Source organism: Arachis stenosperma, chromosome 3 (assembly GCF_014773155.1).
Source record: "Arachis stenosperma cultivar V10309 chromosome 3, arast.V10309.gnm1.PFL2, whole genome shotgun sequence".
In the NCBI taxonomy this organism is placed as follows: domain Eukaryota; kingdom Viridiplantae; phylum Streptophyta; class Magnoliopsida; order Fabales; family Fabaceae; genus Arachis; species Arachis stenosperma.
Window position 1 is genome coordinate 19,115,219 of NC_080379.1, and position 26,181 is coordinate 19,141,399.

A 26,181-nucleotide genomic window follows, 5' to 3' on the forward strand; every position below is an offset into this window, starting at 1 on the left:
AATGGAGTTGATCCTGAAGTCTACAGACTCATGCTTTTCCCTTTTGCTGTAAGAGACAGAGCTAGAATATGGTTGGATTCACAACCTAAGGATAGCCTGGACTCCTGGGATAAGCTGGTTACTGCCTTCTTAGATAAATTCTTTCCTCCTCAAAAGCTGAGCAAGCTGAGAGTGGATGTTCAAACCTTCAAACAAAAAGATGGTGAATCCCTCTATGAAGCTTGGGAAAGATACAAGCAGCTGACCAAAAGATGTCCATCTGACATGTTTTCAGAATGGACCCCATTAGATATATTCTATTATGGTCTCTCTGAATTTTCGAAAATGTCATTGGATCATTCTGCAGGTGGATCTATTTACCTGAAGAAAACGCCTGAAGAGGCTCAAGAACTCATTGACATGGTTGCAAACAACCAGTTCATGTACACCTCTGAGAGGAATTCCGTGAATAATGGGGTACCTCAGAAGAAAGGAGTTCTTGAAATTGATGCTCTGAATGCCATATTGGCTCAGAACAAAATGTTGACTCAACAGGTCAACATAATCTCTCAAAATCTGAATGGATTGCAACATGCATCCAACAGTACTAGAGAGACAGCTTCTGAAGAAGCTTATGATCCTGAGAACCTTGCCATGGCAGAGGTTAATTACATGGGGGAACCATATGGAAACACCTATAACCCATCATGGAGAAATCATCCAAATTTCTCCTGGAAGGATCAACAAAAGCCTCAACAAGGCTTTAACAATGGTGGACGCAATAGGCTGGGCAATAGCAAGCCATATCCATCATCTTCTCAGCAACAGACAGAGAATTCTGAACAAAACACTTCTAATTTAGTCAATATAGTCTCTGATCTGTCAAAGGCCACTTTCAGTTTCATGAATGAAACAAGATCCTCCATCAGAAATTTGGAGGCACAAGTGGGCCAGCTGAGTAAGAAAGTTATTGAAACTCCTCCCAGTATTCTCCCAAGCAATACAGAAGAGAATCCAAAAGGAGAGTGCAAGGCCATTGATGTGATCAATGTGGCCGAATGCACAAGGGAGGAGGAGGACGAAAATCCTAGTGAGGAAGACATCCTGGGACGTCCCTCAAGCAAGAAGGAGTTTTCTATTAAGGATCCAAAGGAATCTGAGGCTCCTATAGAGACCATAGAGATTCCATTAAATCTCCTTCTGCCATTCATGAGCTCTGAAGACTATTCATCCTCTGAAGAGGATGAAGATGTGACTGGAGAGCAAATTGCTCAATATTTAGGAGCTATCATGAAGCTGAATGCCAAGTTGTTTGGTAATGAGACTTGGGAAAGTGAACCTCCCTTGCTCATTAGTGAACTGGATACTTGGATTCAGAAAACTCTACCTCAAAAGAAACAAGATCCTGGCAAGTTCTTAATACCTTGCACCATAGGCACCATGAGCTTTGAAAAAGCTCTATGTGATCTGGGGTCAGGGATAAATCTTATGACACTCTCTGTAATGGAGAGGCTGGGGATCATTGAGGTACAACCTGCCTTGTTCTCATTACAATTGGCAGATAAGTCCTTGAGACAAGCTTATGGAATAGTAGAGGACGTGTTAGTAAAGGTTGAAGGCCTTTACATCCCTGCTGATTTCATAATCTTAGACACTAGGAAGGAAGAGGATGATTGCATCATCCTTGGAAGACCTTTCCTAGCCACAGCAGAAGCTGTGATAGATGTCAACAGAGGTGAGTTAGTCCTTCAATTGAATGGGGACTACCTTGTGTTTAAGGCACATGGCCATCCCTCTGTGACAAAAGAGAGTAAGCATGAAGAGCTTCTCTCAGTTCAGAGTCAAGAAGAGCCCACACAGTCAAACTCTAAGTTTGGTGTTGTGAGGCCACAACCAAACTCTAAGTTTGGTGTTAAGATCCCATATCCAAACTCTAAGTTTGGTGTTGGGACTATACAACATTGACCTGATCACCTTTTGGCTCCATACGAGCCACTGTCAAGCTATTGACATTAAAGAAGCGCTTATTGGGAGGCAACCCAATTTTAATTATCTAATTTTTATTTTATTGTTATTTTGTGTTTTATTAGGTACATGATCATGAGGAGTCACGAAAAAAATCGAAAAAAATTAAAAACAGAGTCAAAAACAGAAGAAAAAATTTTTCACCCTGGAGGACGCACAGGCTGGCGTTCAAACGCCAGTAAGGTGCATCTGGCCGGTGTTCAACGCCAGAACAGAGCACCATTCTGGCGCTGAACGCCAGAAACAAGCAACATCCTGGTGCTGAACGCCAGGAATGTGCCCAAAGAGGAAAAACTGGCGCTGAACGCCAGTAACAAGCATGAAACTGGCGTTCAACGCCAGAAACATGCTTTACATGGGCGTTGAACGCCCAGAATGTGCACCAATGGGCGTTTAAATGCCAGATTGGTGTGCCAAGGCATTTTACATGCCTATTTGGTGCAGGGATGGAATTCCTTGACACCTCAGGATCTGTGGACCTCACAGGATCCCCACCTACCTCGCCCTCTCTCTTTCCATTCATAGTCATCCCTTCTGTTTTTCATTCATCACCTACATCTATCCACTCTTCCCCATACACCCCACCTACCTTTACAATTCAACTTCTCTTTCCCACCCAAACCCCCCCATATAGCCGAATCCATCTCCCGTCACTCACCTCCATTTTCTTCTTCTTCTTCTTCTTCTCTTCTTTCTTCTCTTGCTCGAGGGCGAGCAATATTTTAAGTTTGGTGTGGTAAAAGCATAGCTTTTTTGCTTTTCCATTACCATTAATGGCACCTAAGGCCAGAGAAACCTCAAAGGGAAGACAAAAGCTTCCACCTCTGAGTCTTGGGAGATGGAAAGACTCATATAAGCCGTCATAGCTCAGTGGTATAACATGTGGCTGCAAATTAAGAGATCCCTGAGATACCTCAGGGGATAAGTTGTCCTCCACACAAATATTGGAAGCAACTAAGGGTAGAAACACCAAAATTATTAGGAATCATTCAACAGAAACAAGGATGAGACATAGAGGAGCTCAAAAAGCACCATTGGACCTTCAAGAAGGCGCCACCCTCACTCAGGTGGATTCATTCCTTGTTCTTTATTTCTTTCTGTTTTCGGTTTTTAATATTGTGTTTATCTATGTTTTGTGTCTTTACTTCATGATCATTAGTATGTAACCATGCCTCAAAGCTATGAATAAAATCCATTAATCCTTCACCTCTCTTAAATGAAAAATGTTTTAATTCAAAAGAACAAGAAGTACATGAATTTCGAATTTATCCTTGAATTTAATTTAATTATATTGATGTGGTGACAATACTTTTTGTTTTCTGAATGAATGATTGAATAGTGCATATGTCTTTTGATATTGTTGTTTATGAGTGTTAAAATTGTTGGCTCTTGAAAGAATGATGAACAAAGAGAAATTTTATTGATGATCTGAAAAAAAAAATCATGAAATTGATTCTTGAAGCAAGAAAAAGCAGTGAAAAAGAAAGCTTGCGAAAAAAAAATGGCGAAAAAAATAGTAAGAAAAAGAAAAAAACAACCAGAAAAAGCCAATAGCCCTTAAAACCAAAAGGCAAGGGTAGCAAGGATCCAAGGCTTTGAGCATCAATGGATAGGAGGGCCCAAGGAAATAAAATCCAGGCCTAAGCGGCTAAATCAAGCTGTCCCTAACCATGTGCTTGTGTCATGAAGGTCCAAGTGAAAAGCTTGAGACTGAGTGGTTAAAGTCATGATCCAAAGCAAAAGAGTGTGCTTAAGAGCTCTGGACACCACTAACTGGGGACTTTAGCAAAGCTAAGTCACAATCTGAAAAGGTTCACCCAGTTATGTGTCTGTGGCATTTCTGTATCCGGTGGTAATACTGGAAAACAAAGTGCTTAGGGCCACGGCCAAGACTCATAAGTAGCTGTGTTCAAGAATCAACATGCTTAACTAGGAAAGTCAATAACACTATCCAAAATTCTAAGTTCCCAGAGACGCCAATCACTCTAAACTACAAAGGAAAAAGTGAGGTGCCAAAACTGTTCAGAGGCAAAAAGCTACAAGTCCCGCTCATCTAATTAAATTAATATTCATTGATATTTTGGACTTTATAGTACATTCTCTTCTTTTTATCCCATTTGATTTTCAGTTGCTTGGGGACAAGCAACAATTTAAGTTTGGTGTTGTGATGAGCGGATAATTTATACGCTTTTTGGCATTGTTTTTAGATAGTTTTTAGTAAGTTCAAGCTACTTTTAGGGATGTTTTCATTAGTTTTTATGATAAATTCACATTTCTGGACTTTACTATGAGTTTGTGTGTTTTTCTGTGATTTCAGGTAAATTCTGGCTGAAATTGAGGGACTTGAGCAAAATTCTGAAAAAGGCTGACAAAAGGACTGCTGATGCTGTTGGAATCTGACCTCCCTGCACTCGAAATAGATTTTATGGAGCTACAGAACTCCAATTGGCGCGCTCTCAACGGCGTTGGAAAGTAGACATCCAGAGCTTTCCAGCAATATATAATAGTCCATACTTTATTCGAAGAATGACGACGTAACTTGGCGTTGAACGCCAAGTACATGCTGCTGTCTGGAGTTAAACGCCAGAAAAACGTCATGATCCGGAGTTGAACGCCCAAAACACGTCATAACTCAGAGTTCAACTCCAAGAAAAGCCTCAGCTCGTGGATAGATCAAGCTCATCCCAAGCATACACCAAGTGGGCCCCGAAAGTGGATTTATGCATCAATTACTTACTCATGTAAACCCTAGGAGCTAGTTTATTATAAATAGAACATTTAACTATTGTATTGAGAGTCTTTGATCATTCGGTCTTGTGACCACATGGGAGCTGGCCATTCGGCCATGCCTGAACCTTTTACTTATGTATTTTCAACGGTGGAGTTTCTGCACACCATAGATTAAGGGTGTGGAGCTCTGCTGTACCTCAAGTACTAATGCAATTCTATTTTCTTTTATTCAAATCTCTCTTATTCTTATTCCAAGATATTCATTCGTACCCAAGAACATGATGAATGTGATGATAAGTAACCCTCATTATCATTCTCACTTATGAACGCACGTGATTGACAACCACTTCCGTTCTACATGCAACAAAGCTTGAATGCTTATCTCTTAGATTCCCCAACAGAATCTTCGTGGTATAAGCTAGATAGATGGCGGCATTTATGAGGATCCAGAAAGTCTCACCTTGTCTGTGGTATTCCGAGTAGGATCCTGGGAATCCGGAAAGTCTAACCTTGTCTGTGGTATTCCGAGTAGGATTCCGGTAATGAATGACTGTGACGTACTTCAAACTCGCAAGTGCTGGGCGTTAGTGACAGACGCAAAAGAATCAAGGGATTCTATTCCAGTAGGAGCGGGAACCAACCAGTGATTAGCCGTGCTGTGACAAAGCGCGTGAGCGTAGTTTTCACTGCGAGGATGGGATGTAGCCATCAACCATGGGTGATGCCTCCAGACGATTAGCCATGCGAGTGACAGCCGCAGAGGATCATTTTCCCGAGAGGATTGAAAGTAGCCACCGCTGATGGTGAACCCCTATACACAGCTTGCCATGGAAAGGTGTAAGAAGGATTGAGTTGAAGCAGTGGAAAAGCCGGCGTTCTTGAGCCATACAGTATCTCCATTCGCTTATCTGAAATTCTCACCAATGAATCTGTATAAGTATTCTATCCCTTTTATTATTTCTTCTTTAATTTTTGAAACCATAAATCAATTTAATCTGCCTAACTGAGATTTACAAGATGACCATAGCTTGCTTCATACCAACAATCTCTGTGGGATCGACCCTTACTCATGTAAGGTTTATTACTTGGACGACCCAGTACACTTGCTGGTTAGTTGAACGGAGTTGTGAATTCAACTGGTGCCACAATAATGATTTCATACAAGTACAAAAGAATATGGATCACAATTTCGTCCACCAGTCATCTAATCCTTCATTTGAGTGGGTAAAACTTCTAACTCTTACCTTTATTATCCCACTTGAATATGGTTTGCTTGAGACGGATGGCCAACTTAGGGTGCTTTGTGGAATTAAGCGTAAGAGGAGGATGTTTGGTGGTTGGCGTTGTAAGTCTAGGCTCATTTTGGTTGGAAGCTCAAAATTGAGGAGCATGGATTGGTGTAGTGCTCAATTGAATGGGTTTAGGAGGATAGTTTGGTGCTTCCATGAGAATTCATCTCTCTTGCCACCCAGAGAAAATCACGATGATCAACTCAAGGACGGGTGTGAAAACAAAGTGTGGGATCCCGGATCGCACAAGGAAGATCAACTTTGGGAGCCTATGGTTTGTGAAGAACTCCATCAAAGCTTGGAGTTATTAACTCTGAATGATGAAGCACAATGGAAGTCCAAGCATTGGTGGATGTTCAAGGATGGATTCAAGCACAAGCCACCTTGATGAGGAGCTCTCCATAAGTCCAACTTAAGGACAATAAACAAAAGTGCTAGGTGGGAGGCACCCCCACCATAGTAAAATCTTTCCCTTTTCTCTTTTATAAATTTTGGTAAAATTAGTTTAATTTCATGTTTTGTCTAGTTAGTTGAGTTTAATTGAGAGTCTAGTAGGTTACATAAGGTTTTATGATGTTTTGGTAGCTGTTTGGAGGTTTGGAATGCTTGGATTGGTGCAAAAATATAGAAAAATTTTGAAAAACAGAGCATCATCCACGCGCACGCGTGCTTTTTGCGTACGCGTGACCCAAGTATTTTCGGCCATCCACGCGCACGTGTCATGCACACGTACGTGTGGATTGAATTTTTCCACTTTCCAGCCATTTTTCCCGAGAGTTGTGCCTGCACTATGCGCGTTTTGTGCCTCTCGCGTAAAGCTATGCACACGTACGCGCACCTCACTCGTCCGCGTCGATCTTGAAATAACCCACCGACACGCACGCGTACCTCACGTGTACGCGTCACTGCCATTTCATCAATCTACGCTTACGCGTACATGACGCGCACACGTGGATTGCCCTGTTTCACTCATCTTCTTTTCTTCTCCTCTTTCCATTTCTTTCCTTCTTCTCTCTTCTCTTCGTTTCTTTCCACCCTCCAAACATCATCCAACACTGCCAAACATCATATAACACCATTTTCTTTTTATTTAGTTAGTTAAGTGTAATTTTTGTTTTCCATTATAAGTGTTGGATTACTAATCTTGTTTACTGTTCACTGCTGCTTAGTCTGATAAGATGTTTGTTTAACATCATTGTTGTTAATTGTCATTGTTGGATTTCTTCTTTTTTTTGAGGTTGTGTTTGGATACTTGGTTCGGAACTTTTCATGCTTAATGCTTGTGAATGGCAAGTACATGTTACATTGCCTTCATGCATCTTAATTATTTGAATTGCATGTTTTGGCCACCATGCATTCATCATCCATTGCTAGGCAATTGTATATTATTAATGCATTTTTTTAGGATGCTTGTTCTAATTGATCATCACCTATTTCATGCATTGAGATTGTAGAATTGTGAAATTGGATCGAAAGCTTACCTAGTGATGTATTTTTGAGCTTTTCAAGCTTTGTGGATCATGCTTGCTATGTGATTGATTTTTGACTTCTATATCCTTTGTCCTAAGTTCCATAGCATTCATGTGTTTCACCTCTATGCCACTTAGGTGTTGCAACAACTTCAATATGTGTCATTGTTTGATGTGTGAGCTTGGTGGACGAAATTGTGATTCATACTTAAATTGTTGTTCAAAATTGATTGTCTCAGGTAATGGCCCCAAAAACTTGGTGCTCAATACCATGGTCTAAACATAATTTCACAACTTCGCTCAACTAACCAGCAAGTGCACTGGGTCGTCCAAGTAATACCTTACATGAGTAATGGTCGATCCCACAGAGATTGTTGGTATGAAGCAAGCTATGGTCATGTTGTAAATCTCAGTTAGGCGGATTGTAAATGTTATGGAGTTTTCGAATAATAAATAAAGCAGAAAATAAAGATAGAGTTACTCATGTAATTCAATGGTGTGAATTTCAGATAAGTGTATGGAGATGCTTGTCCCTGTTGGATATCTGCTTTCCTACTGCCTTCCTTCAATCCTTCTTATTCCTTACCATGGAAAGCTGTATGTAGGGCATCACCGTTGTCAATGGCTACATCCCATCCTCTCAGTGAAAAAGGTCCAAATGCTCTGTCACGGCACGGCTAATCATCTGTCGGTTCTCGATCATGTTGGAATAGAATCCCTTGATTCTTTTGCGTTTGTCATCACGCCCAACAATCGCGAGTTTGAAGCTCATCACAGTCATTCAATCCCTAAATCCTACTCGGAATACCACAGACAAGGTTTAGACTTTTCGGATTCTCATGAATGCCGCCATCAATCTAGCTTATACCACGAAGATTCTGATTAAGGAATCCAAGAGATATGCACCCAGTCTAAAGTAGAACGGAAGTGGTTGTCAGTCACGCGTTCATAGGTGAGAATGATGATGAGTGTCACGGATCATCACATTCATCATGTTGAAGTGCAACGAATATCTTAGAACAGGAATAGTTGAATTGAATGGAAAATAGTAGTAATTGCATTAAAACTTGAGGTACAGCAGAGCTCCACACCCTTAATCTATGGAGTGTAGAAACTCCACCGTTGAAAATACATAAGTGATAAAGGTTCAGGCATGGCTGAATGGCCAGCCCCCAATGTCTAAGATCGCATAAACTGATCAAAGATGAAAATACAATAGTAAAAAGTTCTATTTATACTAAACTAGTTACTAGGGTTTATAGAAATAAGTCTAAGTGCAGAAATCCATTTTCGGGGCCCACTTTGGTATGTGCTTGGGCTGAGCTTGAACTTTACACGTGCAGAGGTTTCTTTTGGAGTTGAACGCCAAGTTGTAACGTGTTTTTGGCATTCAACTCTGGTTCGTGACGTGTTTCTGGTGTTTAACTCCAGAATGCAGCATGGAACTGGCGTTGAGCGCCAGTTTACGTCAACTAATCACGAATAAAGTATGGACTATTATATATTTCTGGAAAACTCTGGATGTCTACGTTCCAACTCCGTTGAGAGCATGCCATTTGGAGTTCTGTAGCTCCAAATAATCCATTTCGAGTGCAGGAAGGTCAGAATCCAACAGCATCAGCAGTCCTTTGTCAGCCTTTTTCAGAGTTTTGCTCAGGTCCCTCAATTTCAGCCAGAAATTACCTGAAATCACAGAAAAACACACAAACTCATAGTAAAATCTAGAAATGTGAATTTATTATAAAAAATAATGAAAACATCCCTAAAAGTAGCTAGATTATACTAAAAACTATCTAAAAATAATGCCAAAAAGTGTATAAATTATCTGCTCATCACAACACCAAACTTAAATTTTTACTTGTCCCCAAGCAACTGAAAATCAATTAGGATAAAAAGAAGAGAATATACTATAAATTCCAGAATATCAATGAATATTAGTCCTAATTAGATGAGCGGGACTTGTAGCTTTTTGCCTCTGAACAGTTTTGGCATCTCACTTTTTCCTTTGAAGTTTAGAATGATTGGCATCTATAGGAACTCAGAATTTCAGATAGTGTTATTGATTCTCCTAGTTAAGTATGTTGATTCTTGAACACAGCTACTTTTATGAGTCTTGGCCGTGGCCCTAAGCACTTTGTTTTCCAGTATTACCACCAGATACATAAATGCCACATACACATAACTGGGTGAACCTTTTCAGATTGTGACTCAGCTTTGCTAAACTCCCCAGTTAGAGGTGTCCAGAGTTCTTAAGCACACTCTTTTTGCTTTGGATCACGACTTTAACCACTCAGTCTCAAGCTTTTTACTTGGACCTGCATGCCACAAGCACATGGTAAGGGATAGCTTGATTTAGCCGCTTAGGCCTGGATTTTATTTCCTTGGGCCCTCCTATCAGCCTTATAACCTTTTTACCCTTGCCTTTTGGTTTTAAGGGCTATTGGATTTTTCTTTTTCTTGATCCAATGATTCCTTGTAAATTTTTTTTTTCACTGCTTTTTCTTGCTTCAAGAATCAAATTCATAATTTTTCAGATCAGCAATAATATTTCTCGTGTTCCTCATTCTTTCTCGTGTTCCTCTAGTCTGTGGGGTGCTTGGTCCTTCAAGAATTAATTTCTGACGCTTCAGTTCCCTCAAGTCACGCCCTTGCTCCTCTTGTTCCCTAAGCAATTTACAAAGCATGCTATTTTGATTATTCTGTTATTCCTTTATTTGGTCCATAACTTCTTGCAACTTGGAAACAGATGCCTCAAGATGCTCCCAATATTCAAATTGAGGGATTTCTGGGAGGAATTCCTGTGCTCTCCTCTTGATGGGGTCATCCTGTAATTGTTATTTTTCCATTGATATTTTAGTGATTGGCCGCTCAACTGAGATATACTCAGTTATTCCCATCCCCACTCCAGCATCTTTGCAGAGCATAGAAATTAAGCTTGGATAAGCCAATTTGGCATCTTTGGAGTTCTTGTTTGCTATTTTGTAAAGTTCACACGAGATTAGTTGATGAACTTCTACTTCTCTTCCCAACATGATGCAGTGAATCATCACTGCTCTTTTAACAGTGACTTCATAACGGTTGCTAGTTGGCAATATAGAATGGCCAATGAAGTTCAGCCAGCCTCTGGCGACTGGTTTGAGATCTTTTCTCTTGAGTTGAATTGGGATGCCAGTGGTGCTGGTGGTCCACCTGGCTCCAGGGATGCATATATCCTCTAGAATCTTGTCTAGGCCCTTGTTTGTTCTCATCATTCTCCTATTAAAGGAGTCTGGGTCATCTTTCAACTGAGGCAGCTTAAAGATCTCCCTGATTTTGTCAGGATGGATGTGAACAATCTTTTCTCTGACCAAGGTCCGATAGTCATAGAGGGCAATTTCAGATATTCTCTGCCTGTCTGTTTGCCACAGATTAGCATAGAACTCCTGAACCATATTCCTTCCCACTTTTGTTTCAGGATTAGCTAGGATTTTCCAGTTCCTGTTTTGAATTTGCTCTTGGATCTCCGGATATTCATCTTCTTTCAGATCGAACTTGACTTCCGAGATCACTGACCTTAGATCCATTATTTTGTGAGTGGTCTGAATGTTCTTTGGTTAAGAACTTCCCTTGATTCCAAAGTGGTTTTGGAATATTCTCTTTCTTGCCTCTTGGAGTGGATTGTTTTCCTTTAGGAGCCGTGATCTTAGTGAGTATGTTTTGTGATCACGGATAAACACACCAAACTTAGAGGTTTGCTTGTCCTCAAGCAAAAAAAAAGAAAGGAGAGGGATAGAAGGAGAGCGAATGTCGAATGGTGGATGAGAGAAGGGAGGCCAAATGTGGATTTAAAAGGGAGGGGGGTAGGTCTCGAAAAAAATTTTAAAAAGATAAGATAGAAGATATGATTTATGAAAGATAAATATGATAAGAAAAAGATATAATTTAAAATTAAAAAGTTGTGAATGATATTTGAAAAAGATAAATCTGAATTTTTATTTTGAAAAAGATTTTAAAAGATAATTGATTTTTGAAAAAAATTGAAAAAGAGTTGGATTGGATTGGAAAAAGATTTGTGTTTATGGATTAAGATACATTTGATATTTTTGAAAAAGGGATTTTAGAAATTAGGATTAAAATTTTTGGAATTGAAGGATGCGATTTTGGAACATGTTTATGCAAGGAATCATGAATTGAAACGTAGAAAATTAAAAAAATGTGAATTAAAAACGAATTTACCTCCTCCCCACCATCCTGGCGTTAAACGCCCAAACGCTGTAATACCCGGTCTAACCAAAATTAATTAAATAATGAGTTAAGTAGGAGCGAATATGGTTGGAAGATTTGGCAATTGGAATTTGATGATTTCAATATGATATTTGGATTCAGTGAATTTTTTTGAGTCGGAAGACATAGTTTTCTGCGTAAAAGCGCGCAGTGGAATTTTGACCGGCAGTACCGCTGAGACCTGTCTGGTACTGCAGCTGAGAAAATTGATTATGAGTAAATAAGATTAAGAAATGAGGAATTATAATTAGGGGAGGTAGAAATATTTGAAGTGCGATTTAGAGCGCTAATCTTAAAGGTTTTGGTCCAAAATTGGGCCAACGGATAAAAATAAGTGAACTGAGCCTAAGTGGGCCCAAGACCCAACATACATAAACATTAGTTATGAGCATTTCAGCTCATTTTGCCCTAAAGAAGGTGTGTGGGGCGCTGAATTGAGAAGAGAGAAGAGAAGAGAGAAAACCTAACTCTCTTTGATCTTCAAACCACCATAACTTGAGCTACGGAGCTCCGATTGACGAGCCGTTTGCAGCCACGCATCGCTCTTCTCATCCTCTACAATTCTATCTAAGTTTTGTGGTGAGTATTCCATTCATCTCTGCCCAGTTTTCGAAATTCCCCACTGTTACACGTTTTTGGAAAGTTAGTGTTGAAATCTTGTGATTTTGGGTGTTTAGGGATACTCCAACATGGATTCTAAGTGGGTTCTATCCCTACTTCATATGGGCTGAGGTAAGAAGTGCTCAAACCCTTGTGATTTATCATCTTTATGAGCCCTAGGTTGATGTATGTATGTGATATTGGTTATGTTAGTGTATTTGGTGATTTTGATGCACAATTGGGAGGTTGGTATTGCTTGTGGAGCTTTGGTGAGGCTTGGAGCTAAGGGTTGGTGGAGACTTCCATAGAAGAGGCTCAATTGATTTGGCTACAAGAGGTACGGTTTAAGTTTTATTTAAGTACCGTGTGGTGTGATGAGAATTCCTCGGCTAGATGCCCTTAGGATTAAGTTTGGATTGTGTAAATGGTTGATGCTAATATGCATAGTTGGTATGTAATGTGAATTGATGATTGGGTTGAGAATGGTGTGGCCTTGTATGCTTGGTGTATTGAAAATTTGATGTATTGGGTAATGAGTATTAATTTGTGGTTTATGCATTTAAATTGTGAAATTGGGCCGGAGGCCGTAAATTTTGGGCCGGAGGCCGGAAAGAGGTAAGGGAGGTAAGTTGATGTGTGCATTGTATGATGACACAAGTGATTGGATGAATTTCATATAATGAATATATGAATGATTGGGTTGGTTATTGAATAATGAGGTTTGAGGAGTTGAAGTGTGAAAATCGGTAATTTTGGGTGAAATTGTATAGATGAAGTTTGTTTGATTTTGGTTGATATATATTATGTGGTCATATATGTGAGTATGATTATTGATGCCTTGATGGTATGATAATGCATGAGAGATATGTATGTTGTGATATATGCTTGAGGAATGATTAAGGTTGATTTGTGGGTAAAACCACGTGATAGTGATTATGACATTGATTATGTATAATGATGGTTGATCGGAGATAGTATTGTTGGAAATTGAGATGAGGAAGGATGTATGACATGTTGATATGTTTGTAATTTAGCCATTTGCTTGAAATGGGTAAAGATGGTTATATGATGGTTTTGTGATTCGTGGTAAAGTGTTAATGTATGAGTTGAGGAGGCTTGATGTTGATTTTGGTATATTTTGATTGGTTTCAAAAAGGGTTGAAATTGGCATGTTTTGGTTGATTTCGAAAAGAGTTGAAAATGGCTTGTTTTGAAAACGGCACTTTGTGGTTTTATATGAAAACATGGTTTTTGGGCATACTTTGATGGGACATAACTTGGACTACGGATCTCTGTTTTGTGCCAAATCTGTTTAGAAATGAAATTGGATCCGGGATGTCCATGCCGTTCGAAGAACGGGTGAAAAATGATTTAAAATGAGGAAGTTATGTCCGTCGGAAGATTGGGGGTTGAATCTGTAAATTCTGCAGCTTTAAACTTAGAAAATTTTTAGCAGAATGACCCTCCACGCGTAGGCGCACTTGGCGCATACGCGTCGTTCTTCAAAAAGGCACCATCCACGCATGCGCGTGGTATGCGCGTGCGCGTCGATGTGCTGCACCCAATGGCCAGCCATTTTCTCGAGAGTTGTGCCAGAGTTGTGCCAGTTTTGTGCCTGGGGCGCAAATGCACCCACGCGTACGCGTGGCTGACGCTTACGCGTCGTTTGGCTGTGTTTCAATCCACGCGTCCGCGTGTATGACGCATACGCGTCGATGAGCTTTGTGGCCATCCACGCGTGCGCGTGGAGTACGCGTACGCGTGGCCCTGCTTTCATGCCAAAGTTGATTTTTGAGTTCTAAGAGCCAAATCTCATACTTCTAAGCCTCCGATCTCACCCCTTATGTATTAAATCATTATGATATGCTTAGTAATGAGAAAGGAACTAGGGGATGTGGTAACTTGCGAGTGAAGCAAGGGAAAAAGTTATGATCAATGGTGATCAACGATGATTATATGAGATATGGAGGATGACGGTAGGAGTACCGTGTATGCCATGAGCCGAAGGGCTATATCTATTGATAAATGGCTGGTTCTTGATTGAACCATGGGCCGGATGGCTGAGTTATTGCCGGGTCACGGCAAAGCCATTATTGATTATGGCTGAGTATAAATGCATGTATGATTAATGAATGAATGTGTTGAATGGATAATAATGGAAAATGTTGAAATGTGATGTGTAACCCCGGGTAGTAGGCAGTGGCGTTGTCTACTTGCTCCGGGTATGAGACGGAAAAAGGATGTTTATGATAAATGAGTTAATTATGGAGTTTTGAATGAATGTAACTCTGATACATGGGTAGTAGTAAGGGTTGGGGTTCGTCCCACTTGCTCCAGGTTAATGTTTGAGATTTGATAACAATGAGGATTGATAATTTGAATTGAGATTGAATGAATATATGCTTAAGATACCTGGGCAGTAGCAAGGGTTGTGGTTCGTCCCGCTTGCTCCGGGTCAATGCTTTTGAGATACCTGGGCAGTAGCAAGGGTTGTGGTTCGTCCCGCTTGCTCCGGGTTAATGCTTAAGATACCTGGGCAGTAGCAAGGGTTGTGGTTCGTCCCGCTTGCTCCGGGTTAATGCTTAAGATACCTGGGCAGTAGCAAGGGTTGTGGTTCGTCCCACTTGCTCCAGGTCAGAGATTGTGACGCCTGGGTAGTAGCGGTAGTAGTGGTGAATCCACTCGCTCCAGGTTGAGCTGTTAAACACCCGCCTGGGTAGTAGCCGCAGTAGTGGTTGTTCCACTGGCTCTGGGCTGAGCGGGTAGTAGCAAGGGGGTTGTAGCTCAAACCTACTTGCTCCGCAAGGGGTGTTTCTGTCCATGGTTAGCTACCAGGACGTGTCGGGTTGGCTATATAACCGACAGATGATATCATAAGCCATAGGGCAGGCATACATCATTTGCATATGTTTGAATTGTTTGGGTTTGCCTATTTGTTTTGGATTTCTATATCATATATGCTATGTTACCTGATTACATGCTACTTGTTCTACTTGTACCTTATTTGTGTATTACTTGTCTGTATTGCTTATGTTTGTACAACTGAGAGATCCCTCATGATGGTGTTGGTGGATGTTGGGGGCTGTTCTTGATGAGATGAATTGATAATGCGATTGCATAATGATGATGATTTTTGAATGAGATCATTTGAGCCCCCTGGGTAGACGCAGTGATGTGATTTCACTAGCTCTAGGCGAGGGTATGATGTATTGATATAGAGTTGCTGAGGCAGAACAACTGGTGATGGTTTTGCTTATGATTCTGAGTCTGATTCGTGAAAGAATCAGCGGTTTGGGAAACATGTGTAATATGAACTAGATTTAGTATCCCCTTACGTCAGATGCCTATTTATGGATTAGTGAGAATCTAGGCTGGATACTTGGTGAAAAGGAGTTTAGGATGCTTAGTGAGTTTTTATTGCAGTGCATTGTATTTATTTGGCACTTTTACCGTACTGGGAACCCATGGTTCCGGGGTTCTCATTCCGTATATATCTCTTGTTTTTCAGATACAGGTTCAGGTGCTCAGAAGTGAGCTGCGGTTTGTCTGAGAGACGGCGAAGATATTTATTTTCTCTACCTTGTGTTTTGCTTAGAATCTCTCCACCTTTGTTTTGGAAAAGATTATATTATGTGTTGAACTCTTTTGGAAATTACCTATAGAGGCTCTTATGTTTCCTTTGGGAGAGATTAGGATATATTGTTGTCATCTACTTGCATACTGTACCCTAGCCGGCCTAAACTTCGCGGGTCGCGACTAGTGGCTATTTACTTATGTTATATATATCTATCTGTTATCTGTCTCTTAATCTCCTTTATGCCTTGTCCGTATATCGCTTTCGGCTTCACAGTTTAACTTTTCGTTGTCGAAACGTGAGTGATACGTCTTCGCGATTTTATTTCTACTCTTTTCAGGCTTCTCGATTAATACTCCTTTCGAAATTACCTATAGTTATATATTAAAAATCCACCTGAGAGTCGTACCACCGTAATATCATTGACTTATGACTCGAGCATAAGGATTTGAATATTAGGGTGTTACATTATGGTATCAGAGCAGTTTGTCCTCGTGAGCCTGAGGGATGGAACTGCTTATGCTTCAATGCATACTCTGAGTCTGTGCCTGTGCTAGTTAGGGTATCTAATCGATACATCTAGCATGAAGTCGTTGAGTGTACCTTTGGTACTTTGAAGCACTGTACTTCCGATATTGAGACTGATCAACTTGATATCGATTGTTTGGTGTGTATAAGAACCAGATGGCGCCTCGTGGACGCAGTCAGGGACGTGAGAGAGATCGTACTAGTACACAGGAACCGGAAATCAACTCGAATAACCCGGTAAACCTTATGGCGGCGTTGGAGAATATGGCTGCTGCTATGCAAGCCACTGCGGAGGCTCTTGGGCAACAGATAAACAATAATGGCAATGGCGGAAGGGAAGCTCAGGGCCCGATGACACTGGCAACTTTCTTAAAGGTTAATCCACCTAAGTTCAAGGGAACCACCAATCTGACTGAAGCTGATACTTGGTTTTAGGCCATGGAGCGAGCACTGCAAGTGCAGTTGGTGCCTGAAGAGCAGCGTGTTGAATTTGCTACCTATCTGCTCACAGGGGAGGCATCGCATTGGTGGCAAGGGGCTCGACGTCTCCTACAATAGGGGAATGATCTTATCACTTGGGATGCCTTCCAGGTGGAATTCTATAAGAAGTACTTTCCAAATTCTGCCAGGATGGTGCACGAAATTGTGATCAATACTTTTCAAAACATAAACAATCCCTAGTAATGGCTCCAAAGACTTGGTGCTCAATACCATGGCATAAACACAACTTCGCACAACTAACCAGCAAGTGCACTGGGTCGTCCAAGTAATAAACCTTACGCGAGTAAGGGTCGATCCCACGGAGATTGGTGGTATGAAGCAAGCTATGGTCACCTTGTAAATCTCAGTCAGGCAGACTCAAATGGGTATAGTGATAAACGAAAATAACACAAAGGTAAAGATAGAGATACTTATGTAATTCATTGGTAGGAACTTCAGATAAGCGCATGAAGATGCCTTCCCTTCCGTCTCTCTGCTTTCCTACTGTCTTCATCCAATCCTTCTTACTCCTTTCCATGGCAAGCTCATGTAGGGTTTCACCGTTGTCAGTGGCTACCTCCCATCCTCTCATTGAAAATACGTCCCTGATGCTCTGTCACAGCATAGGCTAATCATCTGTCGGTTCTCAATCAGGCCGGAATAGAATCCAGTGATTCTTTTGCGTCTGTCACTAACGCCCCGCCCTCAGGAGTTTGAAGCACGTCACAGTCATTCAATCATTGAATCCTACTCAGAATACCACAGACAAGGTTAGACCTTCCGGATTCTCTTGAATGCCGCCATCAGTTCTTGCCTATACCACGAAGACTCTGATCTCACGGAATGGCTGGCTCGTTTGTCAGGCGAGCACTCGGTTGTCAGGCGATCAACCATGCATCGTGTATCAGTAATCCAAGAGATATTCACTAAGCCTCATATGCTTGTAGAACAAGAATGGTTGTCAGTCACCTTGTTCATAGGTGAGAATGATGATGAGTGTCACGGATCATCACATTCATCAAGTTGAAGAACAAGTGATATCTTGGACAAAGAACAAGCGGAATTGAATAGAAGAACAATAGTAATTGCATTAATACTCGAGGTACAGCAGAGCTCCACACCTTAATCTATGGTGTGTAGAAACTCCACCGTTGAAAATACATAAGAACAAGGTCTAGGCATGGCCGAATGGCCAGCCTCCCAATGATCTAAGATAGCATAAAATTAGAAGATAGCTACCAAGATTCTTAGACATCAAATACAATAGTAAAAAGTCCTACTTATAGAGAACTAGTAGCCTAAGGTGTACAAAGATGAGTAAATGACATAAAAATCCACTTCCGGGCCCACTTGGTGTGTGCTTGGGCTGAGCAATGAAGCATTTTCGTGTAGAGACTTCTCTTGGAGTTAAACGCCAGCTTTTATGCCAGTTTGGGCGTTTAACTCCCATTTAGGTGCCAGTTCCAGCGTTTAACGCTGGAATTTCTTGAGGTGACTTTGAACGCCGGTTTGGACCATCAAATCTTGGGCAAAGTATGGACTATCATATATTGCTGGAAAGCCCAGGATGTCTACTTTCCAACGCCGTTGAGAGCGCGCCAATTGGGCTTCTGTAGCTCCAGAAAATCCACTTCGAGTGCAGGGAGGTCAGAATCCAACAGCATCTGCAGTCCTTTTCAGTCTCTGAATCAGATTTTTGCTCAGATCCCTCAATTTCAGCCAGAAAATACCTGAAATCACAGAAAAACACACAAACTCATAGTGAAGTCCAGAAAAGTGAATTTTAACTAAAAACTAATAAAAATATAATAAAAACTAACTAAAAGATACTAAAAACATACTAAAAACAATGCCAAAAAGTGTACAAATTATCCGCTCATCACAACACCAAACTTAAATTGTTGCTTGTCCCCAAGCAACTGAAGATCAAATAAGATAAAAAGAAGAGAATATGCAATGAACTCCAAAAACATCTATGAAGATCAGTATTAATTAGATGAGCGGGGCTTTTAGCTTTTTGCCTCTGAATAGTTTTGGCATCTTACTTTATCCTTTGGAACTCAGAATGATTGGCTTCTTTAGGAACTCAGAATCCAGATAGTGTTATTGATTCTCCTAGTTAAGTATGATGATTCTTGAACACAGCTACTTTATTGAGTCTTGGCTGTGGCCCAAAGCACTCTGTCTTCCAGTATTACCACCGGATACATACATGCCACAGACACATAATTGGGTGAACCTTTTCAGATTGTGACTCAGCTTTGCTAAAGTCCCCAATTAGAGGTGTCCAGGGTTCTTAAGCACACTCTTATTGCCTTGGATCACAACTTTATTTCTTTCTTTTTCATCAATTTTTTCGTTTTTCTCCCCTTTTTTTTTCGTTTGCTTTTTTTTTTGTATTCACTGCTTTTTCTTGCTTCAAGAATCATTTTTATGATTTTTCAGATCCTCAGTAACATGTCTCCTTTTTCATCATTCTTTCAAGAGCCAACATTCATGAACCACAAATTCAAAAGACATATGCACTGTTCAAGCATACATTCAGAGAACAAAAGTGTTGCCACCACATCAAAATAATTAAACTGTTATAAAATTCAAAATTCATGCAATCCTTTTCCTTTTCAATTAAGCACGTTTTTATTTAAGAAAGGTGATGGATTCATAGGACATTCATAACTTTAAGGCATAGACACTAAGACACTAATGATCATAAGACACAAACATGGATAAACATAAGCACTAAAATTCGAAAAACAGAAGAATAAAGAACAAGGAAATCAAGGAACGGGTCCACCTTAGTGATGGCGGCTCTTCCTTCCTCTTGAAGATCCTATGGAGTGTTTGAGCTCCTCAATGTCTCTTCCTTGCCTTTGTTGCTCCTCTCTCATGATTCTTTGATCTTCTCTTATTTCATGGAGGAGAATGGAGTGTTCTTGGTGCTCCACCCTTAGTTGTCCCATGTTGGAACTCAATTCTCCTAGGGAGGTGTTTAGTTGCTCCCAATAGTCTTGTGGAGGAAAGTGCATCCCTTGAGGCATCTCAGGGATCTCATGATGAGAGGGGTCTCTTGTGTGCTCCATCCTTTTCTTGGTGATGGGCTTATCCTCATCAATGGTGATGTCTCCCTCTATGTCAACTCCAACTGAATAACAGAGGTGACAAATGAGGTGAGGAAAGGCTAACCTTGCTAAGGTGGAAGACTTGTCCGCCACCTTGTAGAGTTCTTGGGCTATGACCTCATGAACTTCCACTTCTTCTCCAATCATGATGCTATGGATCATGATGGCCCGGTCTAAAGTAACTTCGGACCGGTTGCTAGTGGGAATGATTGAGTGTTGGATAAACTCCAACCATCCTCTAGCCACGGGTTTGAGGTCATGCCTTCTCAATTGAACCGGCTTGCCTCTTGAATCTCTCTTCCATTGTGCGCCCTCTTCACATATGATTGTGAGGACTTGGTCCAACCTTTGATCAAAGTTGACCCTTCTTGTGTAAGGATGTTCATCTCCTTGCATCATAGGCAAGTTGAACGCCACCCTCACACTTTCCGGACTAAAATCCAAGTATTTCCCCCGAACCATTGTGAGATAATTCTTTGGATCCGGGTTCATACTTTGATCATGGTTCTTGGTGATCCATGCATTGGCATAGAATTCTTGAACCATCAAGATTCTGACTTGTGGAATGGGGTTGGTAAGCACTTCCCAACCTCTTCTTCGGATCTCATGGCGGATCTCCGGATATTCACCCTTTTTGAGTGAAAAGGGGACCTCGGGGATTACCTTCTTCAAGGCCACAACTTCATAGAAGTGGTCTTGATGCACCCTTGAGATGAATCTATCCATCTCCCATGACTCGGAGGTGGAAGCTTTTGCTTTCCCTTTCCTCTTTCTAGAGGTTTCTCCGGCCTTGGATGCCATAAATGGTTATGGAAAACGAAAAAGCAACGCTTTTACCACACCAAACTTAAAATGTTTGCTCGTCCTCGAGCAAAAGAAGAAAGAAGAGAGTAGAAGAAGAAGAAATGAGGAAGAGGGAGATGGTGGTGTATTCAGCCAAAGAGGGGGGGGAAGTGTTGTTTAGGTTGTGTGAAAATGAAGGGGTTAAGAAGGGTTTATATAGGAGAGAGGGGAGATGAGGTTCGGCCATTATGGGTGGGTTTGGGAGGGAAAGTGGTTTGAATTTGAAGGGTGAGGTTGGTGGGGTTTTATGAAGGATGGATGTGAGTGGTGAAGAGAAAGATGGGATTTGATAGGTGAAGGGTTTTTGGGGAAGAGGTGTTGAGGTGATTGGTGAATGGGGGAAGAAGAGAGAGAGTGGTGGTGGGGTCCTGTGGGGTCCACAGATCCTGTGGTGTCAAGAAAAAGTCATCCCTGCACCAAATGGCATCAAAATTCACGTTTTGAGCCTTTGCTGGCGTTAAACGCCGGGCTGGTGCCCATTCCTGGCGTTTAACGCCAGTCTGGTGCCCCTTTCTGGCGTTAAACGCCCAGAATGGTGCCAGACTGGGCGTTAAACGCCCAACTGCTAGGCTTACTGGCGTTTGAACGCCAGCAGCATCTTCCTCCAGGGTGTGCTGTTTTTCTTCCTATTTTTCATTCTGTTTTTGCTTTTTCAATTAATTTTGTGACTTCTTATGATCATCAACCTACAAAATAAAATAAAATAACAAAAGAAAATATGTAAAATATAATATTGGGTTGCCTCCCAACAAGCGCTTCTTTAATGTCAGTAGCTTGACAGAGGGCTCTCATGGAGCCTCACAGATACTCAGAGCAATGTTGGAACCTCCCAACACCAAACTTAGAGTTTGAATGTGGGGGTTCAACACCAAACTTAGAGTTTGGTTGTGGCCTCCCAACACCAAACTTAGAGTTTGACTGTGGGGGCTCTGTTTGACTCTGATTTGAGAGAAGCTCTTCATGCTTCATCTCTATGGTGACAGAGGGATATCCTTGAGCCTTAAACACAAAGGATTCTCCATTCACTTGAATGATCAGTTCACCTCTATCAACATCAATCACAGCCTTTGCTGTGGCTAGGAAAGGTCTGCCAAGGATGATGGTTTCATCCATGCATTTCCCAGTCTCTAGGACTATGAAATCAGTAGGGATGTAATGGTCTTTAATTTTAACCAAAACATTCTCTACTAGTCCATAAGCTTGTTTTCTTGAGTTGTCTGCCATCTCTAGTGAGATTCTTGCAGCTTGTACCTCAAAGATCCTTAGCTTCTCCATTACTGAGAGAGGCATGAGGTTTACACTTGACCCTAAGTCACACAGAGCCTTCTTGAAGGTCATGGTGCCTATGGTACAAGGTATGGAAAACTTCCCAGGGTCTGTCTCTTTGAGGTAATTTTTGCCTAGACAAGTCATCCAGTTCTTTGGTGAGCAAAGGAGGTTCATCCTTCCAGGTCTCATTTCCAAATAACTTGTCATTTAGCTTCATGATTGCTCCAAGGTATTTAGCAACTTGCTCTTCAGTGACATACTCATCCTCTTCAGAGGAAGAATACTCATCAGAGCTCATGAAAGGCAGAAGTAAGTCCAATGGAATCTCTATGGTCTCATTTTGAGCCTCCGATTCCCATGGTTCCTCATTGGGGAACTCAGTGGAGGTCAGTGCACGCCCATTGAAGCCTTCCTCAGTGGCGTTCACTTCATCTTCATCCTCTCCAAATTCGGTCATATTGATGGCCTTGCACTCTCCTTTTGGATTTTCTTCTGTATTGCTTGGGAGAGTACTTGGAGGGAGTTCAGTAACTTTCTTGCTCAGCTGTCCCACTTGTGCCTCCAAATTTCTAATGGAGGACCTTGTTTCATTCATGAAACTTTGAGTGGTTTTAATTAGATCAGAGACCATGGTTGCTAAGTCAGAGGGATTCTGTTAGGATTCTCTGTCTGTTGCTGAGAAGATGATGGAAAAGGTTTGCCATTGTTAAACCTGTTTCTTCCACCATTATATTGAAACCTTGTTGAGGTCTCTCTTGATTCTTCCATGAGAGATTTGGGTGATTTCTCCATGAAGAATTATAGGTGTTACCATAGGGTTCTCTAGGTAATTCACTCTTCCATTGAAGGGTTCTCAGGATCATAAGCTTCTTCCAGATGAAGCATCCTTGGTACTACTTGGTGCATTTTGCATTCCATACAGACTTTGAGAAATCAAATTGACTTGTTGAGTCAATATTTTATTCTGAGCCAAAATGGCATTCAGAGTATCAATCTCAAGAATTCCTTTCTTCTGACTTGTCCCATTGTTCACAGGATTTCTCTCAGAAGTGTACATGAATTGGTTATTTGCAACCATTTCAATGAGCTCTTGAGCTTCTGTAGGCGTCTTCTTCAGATGAAGAGATCCTCCAGCAGAGCTATCCAAGGACATCTTAGATAGTTCAGAGAGACCATCATAGAAAATACCTATGATGCTCCATCAGAAAGCATGTCGAAGGACATTTTCTGATCAATTGTTTGTATCTTTCCCAAGCTTCATAGAGGGATTCTCTATCCTTCTGTCTGAAGGTTTGGACTTCCACTCTAAGCTTACTCCATCTTTGTGGTGGAAAGAACTTTGCCAAGAAGCATTGACTAGCTTTTCCCAAGAGTCCAGGCTTTCTTTAGGTTGAGAGTCCCATATTCTATCTCTGTCTCTTACAGCAAAAGGGAATAGCATCAGTCTATAGACCTCAGGGTCTCTACCCCATTAGTCTTGACTGTGTCACAGATTTGCAAGATTAGCTAAGAATGATGAGGATCTTCCATTGGAAGTCCATGGAACTTGCAATTCTGTTGCATTAGAGAAACTAATTGAGGCTTAAGCTCAAAGTTGTTGCTCCAATGGCAGGGATAGAGAGCTTCTCCCATAGAAAGTCGGGAGTAGGTGCAGTAAAGTCACCCCAGCACCTTCCTTGCATGTTGCATTATTGTTGTTTTGGCTGCCATGTCTTCTTCTTCTTTGAAGAATTCGGTCAGGTCCTCTAAAGAGAGTTGTGCTTTGGCTTCTCTTAGCTTTCTCTTCAAGGTCCTTCGGGTTCAGTGTCAGCTTCAACAAGAATGCCTTTGTCTCTGCTCCTGCTCATATGAAAGAGAAGAGAACAAGAAATGTGGAATCCTCTATGTCACAGTAGAGATTCCTTGAGGTGTCAGAGGAAAAGAGAAAGAAAGAAGAAGGAGAAGAAATTCGAACTTTAATTAGATAAGGTTCGAATTGTGCATTGAGAAGGAGTGGTACTCCATAAATAGAAGTGAGAAGGAGGGAAGTAATTTTCGAAAATTAATTAGAATTTTTGAAACATTTTTTTTAAAAACACTAATGATTTTCGAAAATAAAAGTGGAAAAGAAATCAAGTGATTTTTGAAAAAGGATTTGAAATTAGAAGTTAAAAAGATTGATTGAGAACTTATTTTGAAAAATATGTGATTGAGAAGATATGATTTGAAAACAATTTTAAAAATTGATTGAAAATAAATGACTTGCCTAACAAGAAAAGATATGATTCAAAAACATTAAACCTTTCTCAACAGAAAGGCAACAATCTTGAAATTTTGAATCAAATCATTAATTGTTAGTATCTTTGAAAAAGGAAAGAAATTAATTTTGAAAACATTGATTGAAAAGATATGATTTGAAAAGATTTGATTTTGAAAAACTTTGAAAACTTGAAAAAAAATCTGATTTGAAAAACAAAATCTTCCCCCTAGCACTATCCTGGCGTTAAACGCCCAGAATGGTATCCATTCTGGCGTTTAACGCCCAAAATGCACCCTTTTTGGGCGTTAAACGCCCAACCAGGTACCCTGGCTGGCGTTTAAACGCCAGTCTGCCTTCTTCACTGGGCATTTTTGAATGCCCAGCTTTTTCTGTATAATTCCTCTGCAGTTTGTTCTGAATCTTCAATTCTCTGTATTATTGACTTGAAAAGACACAAACATCAAATATTTTTGGTTTTTATGGTTTTTGTGAATTATTTTGTGATTTTCGAAAATTAAGTGGAAAAAGATATCAAAATTCTTAATGAGAATTCCAGGAATCAGTGCAATGCTAGTCTAAGACTCGGTCCAGGAATTAGACATGGCTTCACAGCCAGCCAAGCTTTCAAAGAAAGCTTCGGTCCCAAAACACTAGCACATGGCCAAAGGCCAGCCAAGCCTTAGCAGATCACTGCTCCAAAAGCACGATCAACAAGCTCTTGTGATGATAAGTGAAACCTCGGTCCAATGAAATTAGACATGGCTTTACAGCCAGCCAGATTTCAGCAAATCATCATGAAACTCTAGAATTATCTTCAAGAATTTCGAAAAAAAAAAATAAAAGCCTAATCTAAGCAACAAGATGAACCGTCAGTTGTCCATACACAAGAACAATCCCCGGCAACGGCGCCAAAAACTTGGTGTTGTTGCCGGATCAAAACTTGGCACTGTTATTGCAGGGAACAAAATGCGAAACTATAGTTAGGACATTTATATCCCCGGCAACGGCGCCAAAAACTTGGTGCACGAAATTGTGATCATACTTTTCAAAACATAAACAATCCCTAGTATGGCTCCAAAGACTTGGTGCTCAATACCATGGCATAAACACAAACTTCGCACAACTAACCAGCAAGTGCACTGGGTCGTCAAGTAATAAACCTTACGCGAGTAAGGGTCGATCCCACGGAGATTGGTGGTATGAAGCAAGCTATGGTCACCTTGTAAATCTCAGTCAGGCAGACTCAAATGGGTATAGTGATAACGAAAATAACACAAAGGTAAAGATAGAGTACTTATGTAATTCATTGGTAGGAACTTCAAATAAGCATGAAGATGCCTTCCCTTCCGTCTCTCTGCTTTCCTACTGTCTTCATCCATTCTTCTTACTCCTTTCCATGGCAAGCTCATGTAGGGTTTCACCGTTGTCAGTGGATACCTCCATCCTCTCATTGAAAATACGTCCCTGATGCTCTGTCACAGCATAGGCTAATCATTGTCGGTTCTCAATCAGGCCGAAATAGAATCCAGTGATTCTTTTGCGTCTGTCACTAACGCCCCGCCCTCAGGAGTTTGAAGCACGTCACAGTCATTCATCATTGAATCCTACTCAGAATACCACAGACAAGGTAGACCTTCGGATTCCTTGAATGCGCCATCAGTTCTTGCCTATACCACGAAGACTCTGATCTCACGGAATGGTGGCTCGTTTGTCAGGCGAGCACTCGGTGTCAGGCGATCAACCATGCATCATGCAATCAGAAATCCAAGAGATA

General features: G+C 41.0%; 1 non-coding gene across 1 annotated transcript; it reads left to right on the top strand.

Moving 5' to 3' along the window:
• Positions 1 to 23,374: 23,374 nt before the first annotated feature.
• On the top strand, positions 23,375 to 23,481 carry LOC130971022 (small nucleolar RNA R71). The gene has a single exon (XR_009082261.1). It is a non-coding gene; the product is annotated as a small nucleolar RNA R71 (small nucleolar RNA).
• The last annotated feature ends 2,700 nt before the right edge of the window (positions 23,482 to 26,181 follow it).